This window comes from Aegilops tauschii, chromosome 1 (genome assembly GCF_002575655.3).
Source record: "Aegilops tauschii subsp. strangulata cultivar AL8/78 chromosome 1, Aet v6.0, whole genome shotgun sequence".
Taxonomy (NCBI): Eukaryota; Viridiplantae; Streptophyta; class Magnoliopsida; order Poales; family Poaceae; genus Aegilops; species Aegilops tauschii.
The window spans coordinates 229,710,294-229,725,896 of record NC_053035.3 but is presented as its reverse complement, the minus strand read 5'-3'; positions in this window follow the sequence as shown (position 1 = coordinate 229,725,896).

Here is a 15,603-nt window from a genome sequence, read left to right as displayed (position 1 = left end):
TGCAAACGTTACTATTTTAACGGACTTTGTTATTCTTGATATTCCCGAGGACGATAGTATGTCTATTATTCTTGGTAGACCATTTTTGAATACTGCAGGGGCTGTTATTGATTGCAACAAAGGCAATGTCACTTTTCATGTTAATGGTAATGAGCATACGGTATACTTTCCGAGGAAACAACCTCAAGTCCACAGTATCAATTCTATTGGAAAAAATCCAATGATTACAATTGGAGGTCTTGAATTCCCTCTTCCTACTTTCAAGAAGAAATATGATATTCTTATTGTTGGGGATGTGCATATCCCCGTTGAGGTAACTTAGTGTTATTTGAAAATTCTCCGTTTTCATGCAATTTAGAAAGAGTTTGTTAACAAGACTTGATCAACCTTGTTAGTGGATTCCTTTTGATGAGCATGAGATGGATGAAGTTAGAAAACATAACTCTCCCTCCTTTTACTTTCTATTATTTAGATTAAATAAAGCAAAAATAGTATTTTCTGTGTGTTTTCTGAATTATCATTGCAATAAAAAATACGCCAAAAATAAAAGTTCTCCAAATGTCCCGAAATTGAAATATGATTTTCTGTAGAATATTTAAGAATATCTGGCACTGAGAACACACTAGAGGGGGCCACCACCTGGCCACGAGGGTCCAGGGAGCGCCCACCCCCTGGGGCGTGCCCCCTACCTAGTGGACCCCATGTGGACCCCCTCCACTTATTCCTGCACCCACACACTTCTTCTTCCTCTAGAAAAAATCCTCCCATAGCTCAAACCCGTGCTCTAGCTCATCTTGCTGCCATTTTTTTATCTCCTTGCCCAAAGCTTCATTCACGAAACTGTTTTGGGGGATTGTTCTTCGGTATGTGACTCCTCCAATGGTCTAATTAGTTTTTTTCTAGTGCTTTATTTATTGCAAATTTTTGCAGCTTAGGTGACCCTGTTCTTGAGCTTGCATGTCAAATTTATATGGTCCCAAGTAGTTATAATGCATGATATAGCCTCTAGGCACTTGTGGGAGTAGTTGCTATCAATCTTGTTAAGTTTGGTTCACTTTTATTTTGAGTCAATAAAATTTCAGAAATTTTTCAGAGGAAGAAATATGTTTAGGAAAATGTACCAAGGTGGTTCCTCAAGGAAGCAAGGACCCAGGCTCGCGATACGTGAGCCGGACAATGAACTACCAAGGGAAGCTCAAGTGCGGCCTTGTGAATGGTCGTCAGAGGAGTTTATGGTCGGAGCAGGTATCAAGGATGAATTTGACGCGTATGTGCGTAATGCTGATCTTGAGGGCTTCGTGTCAGATAAGTGCCCGCAATACCGTTACCTAACTGATTCCTTTGTGAGAAGGTTTAAATTTACATCCTCGCGCAATTCTCACACTGTTTTATTTGATCTTTATGATAAATCATATACCATGGACCTATAATATTTTAATATTGCCTATAAACTCCCGCAGTGGGGTAATGTTAGTGAACCTCGCAAATCTGAATCTAAAGACTTTCTTGCTAGTATCATTGTGGGGGAATCTAGAGAAATCACACAAGCTACCATAGGGAGCATTCATTTTCCTTCCATACATTATTTTCCTCTCTTTATAGGTAGATGCATTAACGATAAAGATGAAGCTTGTCACATGTGCGTTCCAGATCTTCGTGTCCCCAAAAGTGCGGTATTAGGTGATAAACAATATAACTTGGGGGCTATTGTTGCACGAAGGTTGCATCATAACGGTACAAGTGGAGACTTGTTTGGTGGAATTTATGCAACTCGTGTAGCTAATTATCTTGATGTACCCATACATGCAAATGACATGGAATTGCCACCTTCTTATCTAGATTATAATGCTATGGTTCGCCATCAGTTTGTTGAGAGGAATGAACAGTTCCTCTAGTACCGACTAATCTTCGACATACGTCGCACTGTCCATGTTGCTCTCCCTGCCCCTACTTTATTTGACTTTCAGTCAAAAAGGAGATATGTTATAACCAGAGAGGAGGTGAACGAGTATGAGGAGGACGGAGGCAGCTCGCCTCCAGGCTGCAGCTCATCAGGCACTAGCCGCTGCATCTCAGTACGACCCCAGCTACAACTTTGGATATCAGCCAGGCCATTCGTAGGCATAGACCAACTTAGGCCAAAAGCCTAAGCTTGGGGGAGTACGTATTTCTCACTGGCATTACATTCATGTTCACACACTCATGCCAGTTGTCGGTGCTCATACTTTTTCATTGTACTATCCATGCTAGTTTATTTTCTGTTTTAAGCCTTCTTCTTGTGTGCTTGAAAAACCTTAAGAAAAACCAAAAAAATTACTTGTAGCTTTTAGCTAGTTTACTTTTCATGCCTGTAGTAGTAGTAACTGAAAGAAAACCCAAAAAGATTTCTCGTTCCTCTTTTGCTTGTTGGGAGCTTTCCTGTGTAAATAGTTTTATTTTATTTATTTTCTTTGGGGGTAGAGAGGAGAAGACCACCATGAAAATGTTGAGTGGCTCTCATATGCATTATTGTTGATTTAACCAAGAGCCCATATTACCTTGTCTTCTCCCTTGTATTGAATGCTTGCAGATTCCAGCTTAGTCCAATGCACGTGCACTATTATTATTATCCACACCGTCCGGTCGTGCGAGTGAAAGGCAATAATGACGATATATGATGGACCGATTGAGATGAGAAAAGCTGGTATGAACTCGACCTATCTTGTTTTTGTAAATATGATTAGTTCATCGTTCCTGATTCAGCCTATTATGAATGAAACATGTTTGCAATGACAATTAGAGATTATAGTTGCTCATGCCATGCTTAATTAGCTAGGAGTTTATAATGGTTTACCTTTGCGTGCCAACATGCTATTAAAATGGTTGTGATGTGGTATGATAGGGTGGTATCCTCCTTTGAACGACTCGAGTGGCTTGACTTGGCACATGTTCACGCATGTAGTTGAAACAAAATCAACATAGCCTCCACGATATTTATGTTCATGGTGAATTATATCCTACTCATGCTTGCACTCAGTGTTGATTAATTTTAATGCATGTTCATGACTGTTGTCACTCTCTAGCTGGTCGCTTCCCAGTCTCTTTCTAACCTTCACTTGTACTAAGCGGAATACTGCTTGTGCATCCACTTCCATAAACCCCAAAGTTATTCCATATGAGTCCACCATACCTTCCTATATGCGGTATCTACCTGCCGTTCCAAGTAAATTTGTATGTGCCAAACTTTAAACCTTCAAATGAAATTTTGTTTTGTATGCTCGAATAGCTCATGTATCAACTAGGGTTGTCTATATCTTCCATGCTAGGTGGGTTATTCTCACGAGGAGTGGACTCCGCTCCTCACTCACGAGAAAATGGACGGTAACCGGGATGCCCAGCCCCATGCTCAAACCAAATCAAAATAATTGCAAACAAAACTCCCCCAGGACTGTTGTTAGTTGGAGGAACCCGTTGTTTCGGGCAAGCCATGGATTGATGCTTGTTGGTGGTGGGGGAGTATAAACTTTACCATTCTATTTGGGAACCGCCTATAATGTGTGTAGCATGGAAGATATCGAGATCTCTCAGTTGTTATGTTGACAATGAAAGTATGCCGCTCAAAATATTATTTATCTCTATTTCAAAAATCGAGCTCTGGCACCTCTACAAATCCCTGCTTCCCTCTGCGAAGGGCCTATCTATTTACTTTTATGTTGAGTCATCATCTTCTTATTAAAAAACACCAGTTGGAGAGCACCGCTGTCATTTGCATGCATTACTATTAGTTTACATTGAGTATAACTGTGACTGGATCTCTTTTACCATGAATTATAATGTCTAGTCAGTCCTTGATCTTCAGAGGTGCTCTGCATTTATGTTTTGCGGTCTCACAAAGGGCTAGCGAGATACCATCTTGTTATATCATATTATGATTGTTTTGAGAAAGTTTTGTCATCCGAGATTTACTATTATTGCTCGCTAGTTGATTATGCCATTGATATGAGTAAACATGGGACCTAAATGTTATTGTGAATATGGTTAGTTCATAATTTTGCTGAAAACTTGAATGCTGGCTTTACATATTTACAACAACAAGAGCAAATAGAGTTTGTAAAAGTTTTTCTTTATCACTTTCAGTTTGTCAACTGAATTGCTTGAGGACAAGCAAAGGTTTAAGCTTGGGGGAGTTGATACATCTCCAACGTATCTACTTTTCCAAACACTTTTGCCCTTGTTTTGGACTCTAACTTGCATGATTTGAATGGAACTAACCCGGACTGATGCTGTTTTCAGCAGAATTGCCATGGTGTTATTTTTGTGCAGAAATAGAAGTTCTCGGAATGACCTGAAACTTCACGCATAATATTTTTGGAATTAATAAAAAATACTGGCGAAAGAATCAACACCCGGGGGCCCACACCCTGTCCACGAGGGTGGAGGGCGCGCCCCCTGCCTCGTGGGCCCCCTGAGGCTCCACCAACGTCAACTCCAACTCTATATATTCACGCTTGGGGAGAAAAAAATCAGAGAGAAGGATTCATCACGTTTTACGATACGGAACCGCCGCCAAGCCCTAATCTCTCTCGGGAGGGCTGATCTGGAGTCCGTTCGGGGCTCCGGAGAGGGGAATCCGTCGCCGTTGTCATCATCAACCATCCTCCATCACCAATTTCATGATGCTCACTGCCGTGCGCGAGTAATTCCATCATAGGCTTGCTGGACGGTGATGGGTTGGATGAGATTTATCATGTAATCGAGTTAGTTATGTTAGGGTTTGATCCCTAGTATCCACTATGTTCTAAGATTGATGTTGCTATGACTTTGCTATGCTTAATGCTTGTCACTAGGGCCCGAGTGCCATGATTTCAGATCTGAACCTATTGTGTTTTCATGAATATATGTGAGTTCTTGATCCTATCTTGCAAGTCAATAGTCACCTACTATGTGTTATGATCCGGTAACCCCGAAGTGACAATAATCGGGACCCCTCCCGGTGATGACCGTAGTTTGAGGAGTTCATGCATTCACTAAGTGTTAATGCTTTGGTCCGGTACTCTATTAAAAGGAGGCCTTAATATCCCTTAGTTTACAATAGGACCCCGCTGCCACGGGAGGGTAGGACAAAAGATGTCATGCAAGTTCTTTTCCATAAGCACGTATGACTATATTCGGAATACATGCCTACATTACATTGATGAACTGGAACTAGTTCTGTGTCACCCTATGTTATAACTGTTGCATGAGGAATCGCATCCGACATAATTATCCATCACTGATCCATTGCCTACGAGATTTTCACATATTGATCTTTGCTTAGTTACTTTTTCGTTGCCACTGTTACAATTACTACAAAACTGCTACTGTTACCTTTGCCACCGTTACCGTTACTTCCTTACTACTTTGCTGCAGATATTAAGTTTTCCAGGTGTGGTTGAATTGACAACTCAACTGCTAATACTTGAGAATATTCTTTGGCTCCCCTTGTGTCGAATCAATAAATTAGCGTTGAATACTCTACCCTCGAAAACTGTTGGGATCCCCTATACTTGTGGGTTATCAATAAACACTCATCGTGAGAATAACACATCTAACATGGAAAATATTAGCCACCCCCATCGCTCCGCGAGCGGTACGAACACACAAAAGAGAAGTTTATTTTGAAAATTAGAGATGGCACATACAAATTTGGTTAGAACGGCAAAAGAATACCGAATATATGTAGGTATAGTGGACTCATATGGCAAAATTGGTTTAAAGGTTTTTGGATGCACAAGTAGTGATCATACTTAGTGCAAAATGAAGGCTAGCAAAAGATTGAGAAGCGACCAACCAAGAAACAAATAATCTCATAAGCGAGCGTTAAGCATAATTAATAGTGAATGATGCACCACAAGTAGGATATAATTTCATTGCATAACTATTGAATTTCGTGCTTGCATAGGGAATCACAAACCTTAACACCAATATTCTTACTAAAGCATAATTACTCATCAACATGACTCACATATCACATCATCATATCTCAAAACTATTACTAAGAATCAAGTTTATTTTGTCCAATGATCTTCATGAAAGTTTTTATTATATCCTTCTTGGATATCTATCACTTTGGGACTAATTTTCATATGTTGCTTTTGATAAGCTCAAACAAATATAAGTGAAGATCATGAGCATAATATTTCTTTCTCTCAAATTAATTTAAGTGAAGCAAGAGAGAATTTCTTGAAAATTTTACGAACTCTAAAATAAATCTAAGTGAAGCAAGACAGCATTTCTTCAAAAATACTAAAGCACATCGTGCTAAAAAAGATCTAGGTGAAGCACTAGAGCAATTCCATAGCTCATAAAAATTTAAGTGAAGCATAGAGAGCAATTCTAACAAGTCATGACATAATTTTGCCTCTCTCAAATAGGTGTGTCCAACAAGGAATCAAGAATTAAAACACAAAATAAAACAAGCAAAGACTCTTATCATACAAGACGCTCCAAGCAAAACACATAGTATGTGACGAATAAAAATATAGCTTCGAGTAAAATGCCGATGATCGTTAGAAGAAAGAGGGGATGCCACTCGGGGCATCCCCAAGCTTAGTTGCTTGCTTGATACGTCCATTTTGCATCATGTTTTCTTACTGTTATTTATACTGATTTTCTTGTTCTTGGTACCCCGCAAGATGACTTCTGTCCCATTATCTTTGGTAGAACTTTCTTGAACACAATTAATGCTAGGATAGATTGCCAGAAACAAATTGTGAGTTTTAGCTTTGGTGATGAGTCTCATGAGTTTAATTTTTCCAAGATTAGTAGAAACCATCATGAAAAAGAATTGCCTAGTAAGGATGAATTAATTGGTCTTGCTTCCATTGTTGTGCCACCTACTGATCCTTTAGAACAATACTTGCTAGACCATGAAAATGATTTACATATGCATGAAAGAAATGAAATAGATAATATTTTGTTTGAACAACGTCCTCTACTTAAACACAATTTGCCTATTGAAACTCTAGGAGGTCCTCCTCCACCTAAAGGTGATCCCGTGTTTGAATTAGAACAATTGCCAGACACTTTGAAATATGCTTATATAGATGAGAAGAAGATATATCCTGTTATTATTAGTGCTAACCTTTCAGAACATGAAGAAGAAAGATTATTGAAAGTTCTAAGGAAGCACCGAGCTGCTATTGGATATACTCTTGATGATTTAAAGGGCATTAGTCCCAATCTATGTCAGCACAAAATTAATATGGAACCTGATGCTAAACCAGTTGTTGATCACCAACGTTAGTTAAATCTGAAGATGAAAGAGGTTGTAAGAATGAAAATATTAAAACTTCCGGAAGCATGTATAATCTATCCTATAGCTGATAGTAGATGGGTAAGCCCTGTTCATTGTGTCCCTAAGAAAGGAGGTGTTACTGTTGTTCCTAATGATAAGAATGAACTTGTTCCACAAAGAATTGTTACACGCTATAGAATGGTAATTGATTTCAGAAAATTAAACAAAGCTACTAGGAAAGATCATTACCCTTTGCCTTTTATTGATCAAATGCTTGAAATATTATCTAAGCACACACACTTTTGCTTCCTTGATGGATATTTTGGCTTTTCACAAATTACTGTTTCTCAACCTGATCAAGAAAAGACCACTTTTACTTGTCCCTTTGGAACCTATGCTTATAGATGTATGCCTTTTGGTTTATGTAATGCACCTGCTACCTTTCAAACATGCATGATGGCTATATTCTCTGACTTTTGTGAGAAGATTGTTGAGGTTTTCATGGATGACTTCTCTGTTTATGGGAAGTCTTTTGATGCTTGTTTAAGCAATCTTGATCGAGTTTTGCAGAGATGTGAACAAACAAATCTTGTCTTGAATTGGGAGAAGTGCCACTTTATGGTTAATGAAGGCATTGTCTTGGGTCATAAAATTTCTGAAAAGGGTATTGAAGTGGACCAAGCTAAGGTTGATGCTATTGAGAAAATGCCATGTCCCAAGGACATCAAAGGTATTCGTAGTTTTCTAGGCCATGCTGGTTTCTATAGGAGGTTTATTAAAGATTTCTCTAAAATTTCTAGGCCTCTCACTAATCTTTTGCAAAAGGATATTCCTTTTGTTTTTTATGATGATTGCTTAGAAGCCTCTGAAACACTCAAGAAAGCCTTAATCACTGTACCCATTGTCCAGCCACCTGATTGGAACTTTCCTTTTGAAATTATGTGTGATGCTAGTGATTATGCTGTTGGTGTTGTTCTAGGACAAAGAGTTGATAAGAAATTGAATGTTATTCATTATGCTAGTAAAACTCTAGACAGTGCTCAAAGAAATTATGCTACTACTGAAAAAGAATTCTTAGCAATAGTGTTTGCTTGTGATAAGTTTAGACCTTATATTGTTGATTCCAAAGTAACTGTTCACACAGACCATGCTGCTATTAAATATCTTATTGAAAAGAAAGATGCTAAACCTAGACTTATTCGTTGGGTTCTCTTGTTACAAGAATTTGATTTGCATATTATTGATAGGAAAGGAGCTGAGAATCCCGTAGCTGATAACTTGTCTAGGCTTGAAAATGTGCTTGATGACCCACTTCCTACTGATGATAGTTTTCCTGATGAGCAGTTAGCTGCAATAAACATTGCTAATAGTACTCCATGGTATGCTGACTATGCTAATTATATTGTTGCTAAATATTTACCACCTAGCTTTGCTTATCAACAAAAGAAAAAATTCTGTTATGATTTAAGACATTACTTTTGGGATGACCCACATCTTTATAAACAAGGAGTAGATGGTATTATTAGGCGGTGTGTACCTGATCATGAACAGGGACAAATCATACGTAAATATCACTCCGAACCGTATGGAGGGCATCATGCTGGAGATAGAACTGCTCACAAGGTATTACAATTTGGATTTTATTGGCCTACTCTCTTCAAGGATGCTCGTAAGTATGTCTCATCTTGTGATGAATGCCAAAGAATAGGTAATACTGGTAAGCGTCAAGAAATGTCTATGAACTATTCTCTTGTCGTTGAACCATTTGATGTTTGGGGATTTGATTACATGGGACCTTTTCCTTCCTCTAATGGGTATACACATATTTTGGTTGCTGTTGATTATGTTACTAAATGGGTAGAAGCTATTCCAACTAGTAGTGCTAATCACAACACCTCTATTAAAATGCTTAAGGAAGTTATTTTCCCAAGGTTTGGAGTTCCTAGATATTTAATGACTGATGGTGGTTCACACTTTATTCATGGTGCTTTCCGTAAGATGCTTGCTAAGTATGATGTTAACCATAGAATTGCATCACCCTATCATCCTCAGTCTAGTGGTCAAGTTGAACTTAGCAATAGAGAAATAAAATTAATTTTGCAAAAGACTGTCAATAGGTCCAGCAAGAATTGGTTTAAGAAATTAGATGATGCACTTTGGGCTTATAGAACAACATATAAAAATCCTATGGGTATGTCTCCTTATAAAATGGTTTACGGAAAAGCTTGTCATTTGCCTCTTGAGTTAGAACATAAAGCATATTGGGAAGTTAAAGAACTCAACTATGATTTCAAACTTGCTGGTGAAAAGAGGTTATTTGATATAAGCTCATTAGATGAGTGGAGAACCCAAGCTTATGAAAATGCAAAGCTATTCAAAGAAAATGTTAAAAGAGGGCATGACAAAAGAATTAAAAAACGTGAGTTTAAAGTCGGAGAATATGTTCTTTTGTACAACTCTCATTTTAGATTCTTTGCAGGGAAGCTCCTCTCGAAATGGGAAGGCCCATATGTCAACGAGGAGGTTTACCGGTCTGGTGCAATCCAAATAAATAATTTCGAAGGCACTAACCCGAAGGTTGTCAATGGGCAACGAATAAATCATTATATCTCAGGTACGCCTATTAATGTTGAAAGCAATATTATCCAAACTTTGACACTGGAAGAACACATAAAAGAGTCCTTCTGGAACACTCCAGAATCGTCATAATAAGGAGGTACGTGATACGGTAAGTAAACGGACTCCAAAAAATCTGCAAAAAATATTTGTTATCAGTTTTGGAATATTTTAAAATTTTGGAAATAAAGAAACTCCAGGAAGCATCCCCTGGTGGGCACAATACACCAGGGCGCACCAGGCAGGCTTGCCTGGCGCGCCCAGGTGGGTTGTGCCCACCTGGGACACCTCCCGTACTCCGTTTTTCTTCCATATGCTTGTCCTCCAAGATAAAAAAAATCTATATATACTTCCTGAACTTGTTAACCACCATATCGCGGAGAAAATCCTCTGTTCTCTTTTCTTGTTGTTTCTGGTCAGATCTGTCAAGCTAGGCATCATGTCTTCTTGTTCCTCCAACCACATGGAAGAAGATGCTTGGCTGACGAAGATCGAGACGTACGTTGAGGAGCCCACGGATGCTATCAAGGGAGACAAGGGCAAGGAAACTACCATAGGTCCATCCCCGGTAGCAACACAAGCACTGTTTGCCGAGGAGGAGGAGGAGGAAGATATCCTTAAACCCTAACTTACTCACCTTACTCCTACTGAGATTGAAGCTTTTCGTGTCTTTGAAACAGGTCGTACACAAAATAAGCATCTCACTCACGAAAATATTCTGCATCAAGAGCATATTGCCTATCTCCGGAGCGTCATCCGTCGACTGCAGGATCTCTTGACCCTTAAGGACAAGATCTCTTCTTCACCACCAAAGGAGAACTAAGTATCGGGTATGGGCACTCCCCTTGGCTTCCGCCAAGCTTGGGGGAGGTGCCCCGGTATCGTATCATCCCACTATCTTTTTACTTTTACTTATTTTAGTTCAATCTTTTTTTGCTTAGATGAATAAAGTTTAGTTTGATCTTTTCTTCTTCTAGAAGTTTGCTTAGTGATCTATCATTGTAATCATGTGCAAGTTATATAATGAAACTAGTTTGAGTTTTTACTTTCTTTACTTTCATGTTGCAAATAAAGAAAATGAATAAGAAAAAAAGAGAAATGAAATAAATGAAAGAAAGGAAATAAATTAATATGATCATATACTAATCCTATGGTAGGTGATAGCACCACATAAGGAAAAGTATAAGTAAGAAAATTTTATTAGAGATTGACAAACATAGCATTAGTTAATGATGCAACTCATGAAAGAATTAATAAGGGAAGGGAAGATTCACATATAAATATACTATCCTAGAAATCTTTTGTGATTGTGAGCCCTCATCAAAATATTATATGTCAAAATTGTTGACATTGGAAAAGGAAGACAACTTAATGGTTTATGTTTGTTTATATTCACATAGAAGTCATATTGTCATAGATCCTTCAACATGTGGTGCTTGCCCCCTATCTTTGCTAGCCAAAAATTCCGCACTAAGTAGAGATACTACTTGTGCATCCGAAAACCCTTAAACCCAAATCTTTTTCAAGTGTCCACCATACCTACCTAGGGATTGAACAAGATCCCTCAAGTAAGTTGTTATCGGTGCAAAAAGGCAATAAAAATTGCTCCTAAATATGTAAGATCATTTAGTGTAAGAGAAAATTGAGCATTGCACGAACTTGGATGACAAAGAATAAAAGTGACAGACTGCATAATAAAGGTTGTCATCTTAAGGGGCAATACAACATGATGTTCTCTTGCACTAATGGATTGAGCATGCAAACAAATAAAGCGCATGGCAACCACTGCTTCCCTCTGCGAATGGCCTATCTTTTAGTTATATGTATTTATTTTTATGCAAAGAGTCAAAGTTTTCCTTCTATTCCTTTTTATTTATTCTTTTGGCAAGCATCATGTGGTGAGGAAAGATCTAGGCACATATGTCCAGTTGAATATAGATAGCATGAGTTATTATTGTTGACATCACCCTTGAGGTGAGTAAGTTGGGAGGCGAAACTATAAGCCCCTATCTTCCTATGTGTCCGGTTGAAACATTTTGTTCATGAGTACAAGGTGAGTGTTAGCAATCATAGAAGACTATATGATGGTTGAGTATGTGGACTTGCCTAAAGGCTCCGATACGTGACCTTCCCTGAAAAGATGATGAATTGTAGTTGCAAAGTTGACCGAGGACATAGTTTGTTGGTTTCTAATAGAGTTTTTGCTTTATACTTTGATTGTGTGATGAACTGTTACTTATTGATAGGAAGTATATGATGCAAGTTCTATGATAAAAGTCTTATGTTAAATTTTGTTGCTGTTATAATAATCAACATGATGCTTCCATGTCCGTATTTTGTTTTTATTGACACCTCTCTCTCAAAGCATGTGGACATGTTTTTCAATTTCGGTTTTCGCTTGAGGACAAGCGAGGTCTAAGCTTGGGGGAGTTGATACGTCCATTTTGCATCATGTTTTCTTATTGTTATTTATAATGTTTTTATCCATAATAATGCTTTTTGGAGTAATTCTAATGTCTTTTATCTCATAATTTGCAAGGTACACACCAAGAGGGAGAATTCCGGCAACTGGAAATGTGGACGTGAAAAAGCTACGTCAGGCCACCTATTCTGCACAACTCCAAATGGATTGAAACTTCACGGAGATTTTTTATGGAATATATAAGAAATATTGGAGCCAATAAGTACCAAAGGGGAGCCACCAGGTGGGCACAACCCACCTGGGCACGCCAGGCACCCCTGGCGCGCCCTGGTGGGGTGTGGTCTCCTCGGCCCACCTCCGGTGCCCATCTTTTGGTATATAAGTCATTCTGGCCTAGAAAAAATAAGAGAGAGGCTTTCGGGATGAAGCGCCACCGTCTCGAGGCGGAACTTGGGCAGGAGCACTTTTGCCCTCCGGCAGAGCAATTCTGCCGCGGGAACTTCCCTCCCGGAGGGGGAAATCATCGTCATCATCATCATCATCATCATCACCAACAACTCTCCCATCTTGGGGAGGGCAATCTCCATCAACGTCTTCACCAGCACCATCTCATCTCAAACCCTAGTTCATCTCTTGTATTCAATCTTGTTACCGAAACCATAGATTTGTGCTAGGGGGCGACTAGTAGTGTTGATTACATCCTGTAGTTGATTACTATATGGTTTATTTGGTGGAAGATTATATGTTCAGATCCATTATGCATATTAATACCCCTCTGATCATGAGCATGTTTGTTGTTTGTGAGTAGTTACCTTTGTTCTTGAGGTCACGGGATAAATCATGTTGCAAGCAATCATGTGAATTTGATATGTGTTCGATATTTTGATGGTATGTATGTTGTGATTCCCTTAGTGGTGTCATGTGAACGTCGACTACATGACACTTCACCATATTTGGGCCTAAGGGAATGCATTGTGGAGTAGTAAATAGATGGTGGGTTGCGAGAGTGGCAGAAACTTAAACCCCAGTTTATGCACTGTTCCGTAAGGGACCGATTGGATCCTAGAGTTTAATTCTATGGTTAGAATTTATTCTTAATACTTTTCCCGTAGTTGCGGATGCTCGCGGGAGGGTTAATCGTAAGTAGGAGGTTTGTTCAAGTAAGAACAGCACCTAAGCACCGGTCCACCCACATATCAAATTATCGAAGTAGCGAACATAAATCGAACCAACATGATGAAAGTGACTAGATGAAATTCCCGTGTACCCTCAAGAACGCTTTGCTTATTATAAGAGACCGTTTTGGCCTGTCCTTGGCCTCAAAAGGATTGGGCTACCTTGCTGCATACTTGCTACAATTATTGTTACTTGCTCATTACAAATTATCTTGCCATCAAACTACCCGCTACTTACAATTTCAGCACTTGCAGACAATACCTTACTGAAAACTACTTGTCATTTCCTTCTGCTCCTCGTTGGGTTCGACACTCTTACTTATCGAAAAGAGCTACAATTGATCCCCTATACTTGTGGGTCATCATTGCTCTCTTTTGGATAATAGCTTGGGATGCTGGGGCATCCCCAAGCTTAGGCTCTTCTTACTCCTTATTCCTTCATCCATCGTAAGATAACCCAAAACTTGAAAACTTCAATCACACAAAACTCAACAAAACCTTCGTGAGATCCGTTAGTATAAGAAAGCAAATCACTACTATAAGTACTGTATAAAACCAATTCATATTTTGTTCTTGCATTATATTTACTGTATTCCAACTTTTCTATGGCAAAAACTCATCAGAGAAAACCATAGAGCCATCAAAACAAGCACGCAACACAAAGAAAACAGAATCTGTCAAAAACAGAACAGTGTGTAGCAATCTGGATATTTCGAATACTTCTGAAACTCCAAAAATTCTGAAAAATTAGGACGACCCGAGCAATTTGTATATTAATCTTCTTCAAAAATAATTGGTATTTTATCGCGCTCTGGTAAAAAATGAGAATTGTTTTCGTGAGCGCAAAAGTTTTTATTTTTCAGCAAGATCAAACAACTATCACCCAAGAAGATCCTAAAGGCCTTACTTGGCACAAACACTAATTAGAACACAAAAAACACAAACATAACAGTAGCATAATTGTGCAAGCACTCAAGAACAGAAAAGCAAAAGGCAAAAATAAATTTTATTCATTGGGTTGCCTCCCAACAAGCGCTATCGTTTTAAAGCGTTTTAGCTAGGCGTTGATAATTTTAATGATTGTCACATGAAAGACAAAAAAAATGAAGCACAAAGAGCATCATATAGCATGTGAAAAACAAGTTTAAGTCTAACATACTTCCTATGCATAGGCATTTTGTAAGGAAAAGATTTATCAAGACAAGAAAAAACTAGCTTATGCAAGGAAGAAGAAAGAAGCAATCGCAATCTCAACATGACGAGAGGTAATTTAGTAACATGAAAATTTCTACAACCATATTTTCCTCTCTCGTAATAATTACATGTAGGATCATAATCAAATTCAACAATATAGCTATCAAATAAAATTTTCTTTTTATGATCCACATGCATGCAAAGTTGACACTCTTCCAAAATAGTGGGATTGTCAAATAAAGTCATGACCTCTCCAAGCCCACTTTTGTCCAAAATTTCATAAGATTGATCATTCTCCAAAGTAGTGGGATCTTTATTCCCTAGAGTTGACACTCTTCCAAACCCACTTTCAATATTATCGCAAACATATTCATCATGAGGCTTAAATAAATTTTCAAGATCATAAGAAGAATCACCCCAATCATGATCATTGCAACAAGTAGCGGACATAGCAAAATTAGCATCCCCAAGGTTGGGGTTTTGCATAATATCAGCACAATTGACATTAATAGGATTTATAGTGAAATCATTGCAATCATGCTTTTCATCCAAGGAGCTATCATGAATCACTTCATAAAATTCTTCATCACAATTTTCAGATTCACAAATCTCAAGCAAAGCTTCATAAAGATAAACTAGTGCACTCAAATCACTAGCAATTGGTTCATCATGATTGGATCTTTTAAAAATATTAGCAAGTGGATGGGGATCCATATAGATAGATTTTCAGCAAGCGAAGATGCAAGCATATAGAAGGCACATGGCAACACAAGCAAACAAAAGATCGAACGAAAAAAAGGCAAACAAAAAAGAGGGCGAACGAAACGTCAAATTTTTGTGAAGTGGGGGAGAGGAAAATGAGAGGCAAATGGCAAATAATATAAATTGCGAGGAGATGAGATTTGTGATTAGGAACCTGGTATATGTTGAAGATCCTCCCC